General features: G+C 37.1%; 1 protein-coding gene and 6 non-coding genes across 7 annotated transcripts in view; all 7 read right to left on the bottom strand.

Annotated features, from left to right (window-relative positions):
• Positions 1-12,217, bottom strand: part of LOC134848630 (uncharacterized) — a 244,181-nt gene that overhangs the window by 59,994 nt on the left and 171,970 nt on the right. The window lies entirely within an intron of this gene.
• On the bottom strand, positions 239-311 carry Trnav-uac (transfer RNA valine (anticodon UAC)). The gene has a single exon. It is a non-coding gene; the product is annotated as a tRNA-Val (tRNA).
• Positions 522-594, bottom strand: Trnav-cac (transfer RNA valine (anticodon CAC)). The gene has a single exon. It is a non-coding gene; the product is annotated as a tRNA-Val (tRNA).
• Trnav-uac (transfer RNA valine (anticodon UAC)) lies at positions 782-854 on the bottom strand. The gene has a single exon. It is a non-coding gene; the product is annotated as a tRNA-Val (tRNA).
• Trnav-cac (transfer RNA valine (anticodon CAC)) lies at positions 1,066-1,138 on the bottom strand. The gene has a single exon. It is a non-coding gene; the product is annotated as a tRNA-Val (tRNA).
• Trnav-cac (transfer RNA valine (anticodon CAC)) lies at positions 4,605-4,677 on the bottom strand. The gene has a single exon. It is a non-coding gene; the product is annotated as a tRNA-Val (tRNA).
• On the bottom strand, positions 6,528-6,600 carry Trnav-cac (transfer RNA valine (anticodon CAC)). The gene has a single exon. It is a non-coding gene; the product is annotated as a tRNA-Val (tRNA).

The following is a 12,217-nucleotide window of genomic DNA, read 5'->3' as shown; positions in this document are numbered from 1 at the left end:
GACTGATAACCGGTACACCACAGCACCGGAGCTTTCTCAAGTAGCTTCTTTTTCTTGTTTTGCAGACCTGGAGTTTTTGTCATCAGTGCGTTTATCGAAAATTCCGGAAAAACTTCGCATGTCTTAATGAATTTTTGTCACGTGTCAGGCAATTTTTCTGGAGTTAATTGAAATATAATTTCCAACGAGCAAAATCTTTGTACAGTCCTTATTCCTCATTTTCATGATAATTGATTTCTGATGCTGTCCAGGATCGAACTGGAGACCTTCTGCGTGTAAGGCAGACGTGATAACCGCTACACCACAGCACCTGAGTTTTCACGAGTAGCTTCTTTTCTTGTTTTGCAGACCTGGAATTTTTTTCATCAGTGCGTTTGTCGAAAATTTCGGAAAAACTTCGCATGTCTTAATGTATTTTTGGTCAAATGTTAGGCAATTTTTAAGGAGTTCTTGGAATAAAATTTTCAACGAACAAAATCTTTGGACAGTCCTTATTCATCATTTTATAATAATCGACTTTCTGATGCTGTCCAGGATCGAACTGGAGACCTTCTGCGTGTGAGCCAGACGTGATAACCGCTACACCACAGCACCTGAGCTTTCACAATTAGCTTCTTTTTCTTGTTTTGTGCATTTGTCGAAAATTTCGGAAAAACTTCGCATGTCTTAATGAATTTTCGTCACGTGTCAGGCAATTTTTCTGGAGTTAATTGAAATATAATTTCCAACGAGCAAAATCTTTGTACAGTCCTTATTCCTCATTTGCATGATAATTGATTTCTGATGCTGTCCAGGATCGACCTGGAGACCTTCTGCGTGTAAGGCAGACGTGATAACCGCTACACCACAGCACCTGAGTTTTCTCAAGTAGCTTCTTTTCTTGTTTTGCAGACCTGGCATTTTTGTCATCAGTGCGTTTGTCGAAAATTTCGGAAAAACTTCGCATGTCTTAATGTATTTTTGGTCACATGTCAGGCAATTTTTCTGGAGTTAATTGAAATATAATTTCCAACGAGCAAAATCTTTGTACAGTCCTTATTCCTCATTTTCATGATAATTGATTTCTGACGCGGTCCAGGATTGAACTGGAGACCTTCTGCGTGTGAGGCAGACGTGATAACCGCTACACCACAGCACCTGAGCTTTCACAAGTAGCTTATTTTTCTTGTTTTGTGCATTTGTCGAAAATTTCGGAAAAACTTCGCATGTCTTAATGAATTTTCGTCACGTGTCAGGCAATTTTTCTGGAGTTATTTGAAATATAATTTCCAGCGAGCAAAATCTTTGTACAGTCCTTATTCCTCATTTTCATGATAATAGATTTTCTGATGCTGTCCAGGATCGAACTGGAGACCTTCTGCGTGTGAGGGAGGCAGACGTGATAAAGGCTACACCAAAGCACCTGAGCTTTCTCAAGTAGCTTCTTTTTCTTGTTTTGCAGACCTGGAGTTTTCGTCATCAGTGCAATTGTCGAAAATTTCGGAAAAACTTCGCATGTCTTGATAAATTTTTGGTCACATATTAGGCAATTTTTCAGGAGTTACTTGAAATATAATTTCCAGCGAGCAAAATCTTTGTACAGTCCTTATTCCTCATTTTCATGATAATAGATTTTCTGATGCTGTCCAGGATCGAACTGGAGACCTTCTGCGTGTGAGGGAGGCAGACGTGATAAAGGCTACACCACAGCACCTGAGCTTTCTCAAGTAGCTTCTTTTTCTTGTTTTGTAGACCTGGAGTTTTCGTCATCAGTGCGTTTGTCGAAAATTTTGGAAAAACTTCGCATGTCTTGATGAATTTTTGGTCACATATTATTATTCATTTTTATGATACTTGATTTTCTGATTCTGTCCAGGATCGAACTGGAGACCTTCTGCGTTTGAGGCAGACGTGATAACCGCTACACCCTAGCACCTGAGATTTCTCAATGAGCTTCTTTTTCTTGTTTTGCAGACCTAGATTTTTTGTCATCAGTGCGATTGTAGAAAATTTCGTTAAAACTTCGCATGTCTTAATGTTTTTTCGTCACGAGTCAGGCAATTTTTCTGGAGTTAGTTGAAATATAATTTTCAACGGATAATATCTTTGTATAGTCCTGATTCATCATTGTTATGATAGTTGAATTTCTGATGCTGTCCAGGATCGATCTGTAGACCTGCGTGTGTGGCAGACGTGATAACTGCTACACCACAGCACCTGAGCTTTCTCAAGTAGCTTTTTTTTTCTTGTTTTGCAGACCTGGAATTTTTGTCATCAGTGCGTTTGTCGAAAATTTCGGAAAAACTTCGCATGTCTTAATGAATTTTCGTCACGTGTCAGGCATGTTTTCTGGAGTTAAATGAAATATAATTTTCAACGAACAAAATCTTTGTACAGTCCTTATTCATAATTTTTATATTAATCGACTTTCTGATGCTGTCCAGGATCCAACTGGAGACCTTCTGCGTGTGAGGCAGACGTGATAATCGCTACACCACAGCACCTGAGCTTTCTCAAGTAGCTTCTTTTTCTTGTTTTGCAGACTTGAAATTTTGGTCATCAGTGCGTTTGTCGAAAAGTTCGGTAAAGTTCGCATTTCTTAATGTATTTTCGTCACATGTCAGGAAAATTTTCTGGAGTTAGTTGAAACATAATTTCCAACGAGCAAAATCTTTGTACACTCCTTATTCATCATTTTCATGATAGTTGACTTTCTGATGCTGTCCAGGATCGAATTGTAGACCTGCGTGTGAGGCAGACGTGATAACCGCTACACCACAGCACCTGAGCTTTCTCAAGTAGCTTCTTTTTCTTGTTTTGTAGACCTGGAATTTTTGTCATCAGTGCGTTTGTCGAAAACTTCGCATGTCTTAATGTATTTTCGTCACATGTCAGGCAATTTTTCTGAGGTTAGTTGGAACATAATTTCCAACGAGCAAAATCTTTTTACAGTCCATATTCATCATTTTCATTATAGTTGAATTACTGATGCTGTCCAGGATCGAATTGTAGACCTGCGTATGAGGCATACGTGATAACCGCTACACCACAGCACCTGAGCTTTCTCAAGTAGCTTCTTTTTCTTGTTTTGCAGACCTGGAATTTTTGTCATCAGTGCGTTTGTCGAAAACTTCGGTAAAACTTCGCATGTCCTAATGTATTTTCGTAACATGTCAGGCAAGTTTTCTGGATTTAATTGAAATATTATTTTCAACGAACAAAATCTTTGTACAGTCCTTATTCATCATTTTCATGATAGTTGACTTTCTGATGCTGTCCAGGATCGAATTGTAGACCTGCGTGTGAGGCAGACGAGATAACCGCTACACCAAAGCACCTAGGCTTTCTCAAGTAGCTTCTTTTTCTTGTTTTGTAGACCTGGAATTTTTGTCATTAGTGCGTTTGTCGAAAACTTCGGTAAAACTTCGCATGTCCTAATGTATTTTCGTAACATGTCAGGCAAGTTTTCTGGATTTAATTGAAATATTATTTTCAACGAACAAAATCTTTGTACAGTCCTTATTCCTCATTTTCATGATAATAGATTTTCTGATGCTGTCCAGGATCGAACTGGAGACCTTCTGCGTGTGAGGGAGGCAGACGTGATAAAGGCTACACCACAGCACCTGAGCTTTCTCAAGTAGCTTCTTTTTCTTGTTTTGTAGAGCTGGAGTTTTCGTCATCAGTGCGTTTGTCGAAAATTTCGGAAAAACTTCGCATGTCTTGATGAATTTTTGGTCACATATTATTATTCATTTTTATGATAATTGATTTTCTGATTCTGTCCAGGATCGAACTGGAGACCTTCTGCGTTTGAGGCAGACGTGATAACCGCTACACCCTAGCACCTGAGATTTCTCAATGAGCTTCTTTTTCTTGTTTTGCAGACCTAGATTTTTTGTCATCAGTGCGATTGTAGAAAATTTCGTTAAAACTTCGCATGTCTTAATGTTTTTTCGTCACGAGTCAGGCAATTTTTCTGGAGTTAGTTGAAATATAATTTTCAACGAACAAAATCTTTGTACAGTCCTTATTCATAATTTTTATATTAATCGACTTTCTGATGCTGTCCAGGATCGAACTGGAGACCTGCGTGTGTGGCAGACGTGATAACTGCTACACCACAGCACCTGAGTTTTCTCAAGTAGCTTTTTTTTCTTGTTTTGCAGACCTGGAATTTTTGTCATCGGTGCGTTTGTCGAAAATTTCGGAAAAACTTCGCATGTCTTAATGTTTTTTCGTCACGAGTCAGGCAATTTTTCTGGAGTTAGTTGAAATATAATTTTCAACGAACAATATCTTTGTATAGTCCTGATTCATCATTGTTATGATAGTTGAATTTCTGATGCTGTCCAGGATCGATCTGTAGACCTGCGTGTGTGGCAGACGTGATAACTGCTACACCACAGCACCTGAGCTTTCTCAAGTAGCTTTTTTTTCTTGTTTTGCAGACCTGGAATTTTTGTCATCGGTGCGTTTGTCGAAAATTTCGGAAAAACTTCGCATGTCTTAATGAATTTTCGTCACGTGTCAGGCATGTTTTCTGGAGTTAAATGAAATATAATTTTCAACGAACAAAATCTTTGTACAGTCCTTATTCATAATTTTTATAATATTCGACTTTCTGATGCTGTCCAGGATCGAACTGGAGACCTTCTGCGTGTGAGGCAGACGTGATAATCGCTACACCACAGCACCTGAGCTTTCTCAAGTAGCTTCTTTTTCTTGTTTTGCAGACTTGGAATTTTTGTCATCAGTGCGTTTGTCGAAAACTTTGGTAAAATTCGCATTTCTTAATGTATTTTCGTCACATGTCAGGAAAATTTTCTGGAGTTAGTTGAAACATAATTTCCAACGAGCAAAATCTTTGTACACTCCTTATTCATCATTTTCATGATAGTTGACTTTCTGATGCTGTCCAGGATCGAATTGTAGACCTGCGTGTGAGGCAGACGTGATAACCGCTACACCACAGCACCTGAGCTTTCTCAAGTAGCTTCTTTTTCTTGTTTTGTAGGACTGGAATTTTTTTCATTAGTGCGTTTGTCGAAAACTTCGGTAAAACTTCGCATGTCCTAATGTATTTTCGTAACATGTCAGGCAAGTTTTCTGGATTTAATTGAAATATTATTTTCAACGAACAAAATCTTTGTACAGTCCTTATTCATCATTTTCATGATAGTTGACTTTCTGATGCTGTCCAGGATCGAATTGTAGACCTGCGTGTGAGGCAGACGAGATAACCGCTACACCAAAGCACCTAGGCTTTCTCAAGTAGCTTCTTTTTCTTGTTTTGTAGACCTGGAATTTTTGTCATTAGTGCGTTTGTCGAAAACTTCGGTAAAACTTCGCATGTCCTAATGTATTTTCGTAACATGTCAGGCAAGTTTTCTGGATTTAATTGAAATATTATTTTCAACGAACAAAATCTTTGTACAGTCCTTATTCCTCATTTTCATGATAATAGATTTTCTGATGCTGTCCAGGATCGAACTGGAGACCTTCTGCGTGTGAGGGAGGCAGACGTGATAAAGGCTACACCACAGCACCTGAGCTTTCTCAAGTAGCTTCTTTTTCTTGTTTTCTAGAGCTGGAGTTTTCGTCATCAGTGCGTTTGTCGAAAATTTCGGAAAAACTTCGCATGTCTTGATGAATTTTTGGTCACATATTATTATTCATTTTTATGATAATTGATTTTCTGATTCTGTCCAGGATCGAACTGGAGACCTTCTGCGTTTGAGGCAGACGTGATAACCGCTACACCCTAGCACCTGAGATTTCTCAATGAGCTTCTTTTTCTTGTTTTGCAGACCTAGATTTTTTGTCATCAGTGCGATTGTAGAAAATTTCGTTAAAACTTCGCATGTCTTAATGTTTTTTCGTCACGAGTCAGGCAATTTTTCTGGAGTTAGTTGAAATATAATTTTCAACGAACAAAATCTTTGTACAGTCCTTATTCATAATTTTTATATTAATCGACTTTCTGATGCTGTCCAGGATCGAACTGGAGACCTGCGTGTGTGGCAGACGTGATAACTGCTACACCACAGCACCTGAGTTTTCTCAAGTAGCTTTTTTTTCTTGTTTTGCAGACCTGGAATTTTTGTCATCGGTGCGTTTGTCGAAAATTTCGGAAAAACTTCGCATGTCTTAATGTTTTTTCGTCACGAGTCAGGCAATTTTTCTGGAGTTAGTTGAAATATAATTTTCAACGAACAATATCTTTGTATAGTCCTGATTCATCATTGTTATGATAGTTGAATTTCTGATGCTGTCCAGGATCGATCTGTAGACCTGCGTGTGTGGCAGACGTGATAACTGCTACACCACAGCACCTGAGCTTTCTCAAGTAGCTTTTTTTTCTTGTTTTGCAGACCTGGAATTTTTGTCATCGGTGCGTTTGTCGAAAATTTCGGAAAAACTTCGCATGTCTTAATGAATTTTCGTCACGTGTCAGGCATGTTTTCTGGAGTTAAATGAAATATAATTTTCAACGAACAAAATCTTTGTACAGTCCTTATTCATAATTTTTATATTAATCGACTTTCTGATGCTGTCCAGGATCGAACTGGAGACCTTCTGCGTGTGAGGCAGACGTGATAATCGCTACACCACAGCACCTGAGCTTTCTCAAGTAGCTTCTTTTTCTTGTTTTGCAGACTTGGAATTTTTGTCATCAGTGCGTTTGTCGAAAACTTCGGTAAAATTCGCATTTCTTAATGTATTTTCGTCACATGTCAGGAAAATTTTCTGGAGTTAGTTGAAACATAATTTCCAACGAGCAAAATCTTTGTACACTCCTTATTCATCATTTTCATGATAGTTGACTTTCTGATGCTGTCCAGGATCGAATTGTAGACCTGCGTGTGAGGCAGACGTGATAACCGCTACACCACAGCACCTGAGCTTTCTCAAGTAGCTTCTTTTTCTTGTTTTGTAGACCTGGAATTTTTTTCATCAGTGCATTTGTCGAAAACTTCGGAAAAACTTCGCATGTCTTAATGTATTTTCGTCACATGTCAGGCAATTTTTCTGAGGTTAGTTGGAACATAATTTCCAACGAGCAAAATCTTTTTACAGTCCTTATTCATCATTTTCATGATAGTTGACTTACTGATGCTGTCCAGGATCGAATTGTAGACCTGCGTGTGAGGCAGACGTGATAACCGCTACACCACAGCACCTGAGCTTTCTCAAGTAGCTTCTTTTTCTTGTTTTGCAGACCTGGAATTTTTGTCATCAGTGCGTTTGTCGAAAACTTCGGTAAAACTTCGCATGACCTAATGTATTTTCGTAACATGTCAGGCAAGTTTTCTGGATTTATTTGAAATATTATTTTCAACGAACAAAATCTTTGTACAGTCCTTATTCATCATTTTAATGATAGTTGACTTTCTGATGCTGTCCAGGATCGAATTGTAGACCTGCGTGTGAGGCAGACGAGATAACCGCTACACCAAAGCACCTGAGCTTTCTCAAGTAGCTTCTTTTTCTTGTTTTGTAGACCTGGAATTTTTGTCATCAGTGCGTTTGTCGAAAACTTCAGTAAAACTTCGCATGTCCTAATGTATTTTCGTAACATGTCAGGCAAGTTTTCTGAATTTAATTGAAATATTATTTTCAACGAACAAAATCTTTGTACAGTCCTTATTCATCATTTTCATGATAGTTGACTTTCTGATGCTGTCCAGGATCTAATTGTAGACCTGCGTGTGAGGCAGACGAGATAACCGCTACACCAAAGCACCTGAGCTTTCTCAAGTAGCTTCTTTTTCTTGTTTTGTAGACCTGGAATTTTTGTCATCAGTGCATTTGTCGAAAATTTCGGAAAAACTTCGCATGTCTTAATGTTATTTTCGTCACATGTCAGGCAATTTTTCTGAGGTTAGTTGAAACATAATTTCCAACGAGCAAAATCTTTGTACAGTCCTTATTCATCATTTTCAAGATAGTTGACTTTCTGATGCTGTCCAGGATCGAATTATAGACCTGCGTGTGAGGCAGACGTGATAACCGCTACACCACAGCACCTGAGCTTTCTCAAGTAGCTTCTTTTTCTTGTTTTGCAGACCTGGAATTTTTGTCATCAGTGCATTTGTCGAAAATTTCGGAAAAACTTCGCATGTCTTAATGTATTTTCGTCACATGTCAGGTAATTTTTCTGAGGTTAGTTGAAACATAATTTCCAACGAGCAAAATCTTTGTACAGTCCTTATTCATCATTTTCAAGATAGTTGACTTTCTGATGCTGTCCAGGATCGAATTGTAGACCTGCGTGTGAGGCAGACGTGATAACCGCTACACCACATCACCTGAGCTTTCTCAAGTAGCTTCTTTTTCTTGTTTTGCAGACCTGGAATTTTTGTCATCAGAGCGTTTGTCGAAAACTTCGGTAAAACTTCGCATGTCCTAATGTTTTTTCGTAACATGTCAGGCAAGTTTTCTGGATTTAATTGAAATATTATTTTCAACGAACAAAATCTTTGTACAGTCCTTATTCATCATTTTCATGATAGTTGACTTTCTGATGCTGTCCAGGATCGAATTGTAGACCTGCGTGTGAGGCAGACGAGATAACCGCTACACCAAAGCACCTGAGCTTTCTCAAGTAGCTTCTTTTTCTTGTTTTGTAGACCTGGAATTTTTGTCATCAGTGCATTTGTCGAAAATTTCGGAAAAACTTCGCATGTCTTAATGTATTTTCGTCACATGTCAGGCAATTTTTCTGAGGTTAGTTGAAACATAATTTCCAACGAGTAAAATCTTTGTACAGTCCTTATTCCTCATTTTCAAGATAGTTGACTTTCTGATGCTGTCCAGGATCGAATTGTAGACCTGCGTGTGAGGCAGACGTGATAACCGCTACACCACAGCACCTGAGCTTTCTCAAGTAGCTTCTTTTTCTTGTTTTGCAGACCTGGAATTTTTGTCATCAGTGCGTTTGTCGAAAACTTCGGTAAAACTTCGCATGTCTTAATGTGTTTTCGTCACATGTTAGGCCCTTTTTCTGGAGTTAGTTGAAATATAATTTTCAACGAACAAAATCTTTGTACAGTCCTGATTTATGATTTTTATGCTAATTGACATTCTGATGCTATCGAGGATCGAACTGGAGACCTTCTGCGTGTAATGGAGACGTGATAACCGCTACACCCTAGCACCTGAGCTTTCTCAAGGAGCTTTTTGTTCTTGTTTTGCAGACCTGGACTTTTTGTCATCAGTGCGTTTGTCGAAAATTTCGGTAAAACTTCGCATGTCTTAATGTATTTTCGTCACGTGTCAGGCAATTTTTTTCGAGTTAGTTGAAATATAATTTTCAACGAATAAAATCTTTGTACAGTCCTTATCTTTTTAATGATTATTGACTTTCTGATGCTGTCCAGGATTCAACTCGAAACCTTCTGCGTGTGAGGCAGACGTGATAACCGCTACAACACAGCACCTCAGCTTGCTTATATAGCTTCTTTTTCTTGTTTTGCACATCTGGATTTTTTGTCATCAGTGCTTACTTCCATTTTCATTCAATATCAAAATCATTTGTCCAATTTCCCCTCATCTGATCAGCTTGCTCTTCAAAAATGTACTCAAGAAAAGTTGATAGTCCCAACTACATTGAATTTTCAAAAAATCAAAAAAGAATTGGGAGATTTGTTTGGTTCTAAAGACCCTACAAGGGGAAATTATACTTGGAACCGTGCTTTCAACTATTAAAAATAAATGATTTGGGACAATTTGAAAAGTCTCAACAAGTCAATTTTAGTGAAAAAGAAGGAGAAGCAATATCGGCAATCCGGAATACTGTTATTCACGATGCTGAAAACCTTGGACTCGTACCTATATATGAAACCAAATCTGGTAAAGAATCAACTATGGATCAGGAGCTCGACATCTGTAAGGAGTATATGAAATAGCAACATACAAAATGAGGAGGGTGTGTGCCACAATCAAGAAGTACAGTGTGAACAAACCCCCCTACATTCAGATTCGACTCTTCACTGCAAAAGAGAATGAAGCAATGAAACAAGTTGCCTATGTCAACTATACTTTGAACTAATTCAAAGAACTGTCCCAAATTTTGGGAGACTTCATGTTTGTTGATAATTGTAAGCCTCAGTAATGCTTTGTGATGTTTTGCATGTTTGGTAATTGAAATATTATTGGTTAAAACCTATTATTTCTGACTGAAGTCTATATTTAGGGCTATAATATCTGAGGAAAAGTCAAACAAAACAAGCAATTTAATTGAAATTGACATAGGACACTAACCAATTATCAAATGATTTTCCGGTATTTAATTACTGCTTTCATCAAATTTTAGGAAAATTTTGTCTCATTTTAACAAAATTACAAACAAGAATGTATATTTAGTAGATAACATTATCACTATTTATCGATTTTATGAATTTCATTGGTTGTTTTCAATTGTTTTTTGCTTTCATTTGCGGTTTTGATTGGCTACATGAATTTCCTTAAAACTAATTAGACTCTAAATAAGGAAAAAACTTTTTATGGTGATTGTGATTACAAAATAAATTAAAAATGTTACAACTATTCGAGTTTTTTCAAGTTTCTTTGCTTATTTCAGTAAGAAATATGTTTCTATGAAAACCCTTTTCAATGTCTGAAATGGACATTTATCAGACTTTAAGGTTGAACTACTACAAAAAATTAAAAGAGAATGTTTTAGTTTTAACTTGTTTAGAAACACAGAAAGTTCAGTAGTTTTGTTAAAAAGATGGAGAGGATATTTCAGAAAAGCAGAGTACTGCCAGATTTATCAACAATGTTTTTATCTAGTAGAGTTAAGTCAGATTCAGTGGTCTATCAGTAAAAAACAAAACAATGGAAGAGCCTATGAAACAAAAGTTGGAGATAAAGAACATCATTTCGATTACTGTTTTGAATTTGATACAATTACAAAATCTAGTATTGTCAGAATATCTTTTAATCAAAAGATATCAAAATTGTTCAAACAAATTCATCAGAAGTCGAGCTCAATTCTGATTGGTTGACACTAACTTTGTTGAAAATTCCATGACTATTGAAGCTCAATTCTGATTGGTTGACATTAAATTTGTTGAAAATTCTATGACTATTGAAGCTCTGATTGGTTGATATCAGAAAAAATAAAAAAATTCCTTATAATTAATGCTCAATTCTGATTGGTTGATAGCAAAACTTTTGAAAACTCCCTGGTTAGATTGGATGATTTTTATTTCAGCTAAGCTAAATAGCACATCCATTTTGATTTTATTTCACGTTAAAAACAATTAGTTAATAAGTTAGCTGTTTTTATTGACTTTTAGTCATTTTTTAACTCTTCTATTCAATTCTTCTTATCTAAAAATTTGGTACATTTTAAATCTCCCATTCCAACGAGCAAAATCTTTGTACAGTCCTTACTATTCACTTTTATGATAAATGCTTTTCTGATGCTGTCCAGGATCGAACTTGAGACCTTCTGCGTGTGAGGCAGACGTGATTACCGCTACAAAACAGCACCTGGATTTCTCAAGTAGCTTCTTTTTCTTGTTTTGCAGACCTGGAATTTTTGTCATCAGTGCGTTTGTCGAAAACTTCGGTAAAACTTCGAATGTCTTAATGTATTTTCGTCACATATCAAGCAATTTTTCTGGAGTTAGTTGAAATATAATTTTCAACGAACAAAATCTTTGTACAGTCCTGATTCATGATTTTTACGATAATTGATATTCTGATGATGTCCAGGATCGAACTGGGTACCTTCTGCGTGTAAGGCAGACGTGATAACCGCTACACCCTAGCACCTTAGCTTTTTGAAGGAGCTTCTTTTTCTGGTTTTGCAAACCTGGATTTTTTGTCATCAGTGCGTTTGTCGAAAGTTTCGGTAAAACTTCGCATGTCTTAATGTATTTTCGTCACGTGTCAGGCAAATTTTCTGGAGTTAGTTCAAACATAATTTCCAACGAGCAAATTCTTTGTACAGTCCTTATTCATCATTTTCATGATAGTTGACTTTCTGATGCTGTCCAGGATCGAATTGTAGACCTACGTGTGAGGCAGACGTGATAACCGCTACTTCACAGCAGCTGAGCTTTCTCAAGTAGCTTCTTTTTCTTGTTTTGCAGACCTAGAATTTTTATCATCAGTGCGTTTGTCGAAATTTTCGGAAAAATTTCGCATTTCTCAATGAATTTTCGTCACGTGTTAGGCAATTTTTCTGGAGTTAGTTGAAATATAAATTCCAACGAGCAAAATC

The sequence above is a fragment of the Symsagittifera roscoffensis genome, chromosome 6, assembly GCF_963678635.1.
Source record: "Symsagittifera roscoffensis chromosome 6, txSymRosc1.1, whole genome shotgun sequence".
In the NCBI taxonomy this organism is placed as follows: domain Eukaryota; kingdom Metazoa; phylum Xenacoelomorpha; order Acoela; family Convolutidae; genus Symsagittifera; species Symsagittifera roscoffensis.
The sequence above is the reverse complement of the archived record's forward strand: the minus strand, read 5'-3'. Positions and strand labels throughout refer to the sequence as shown.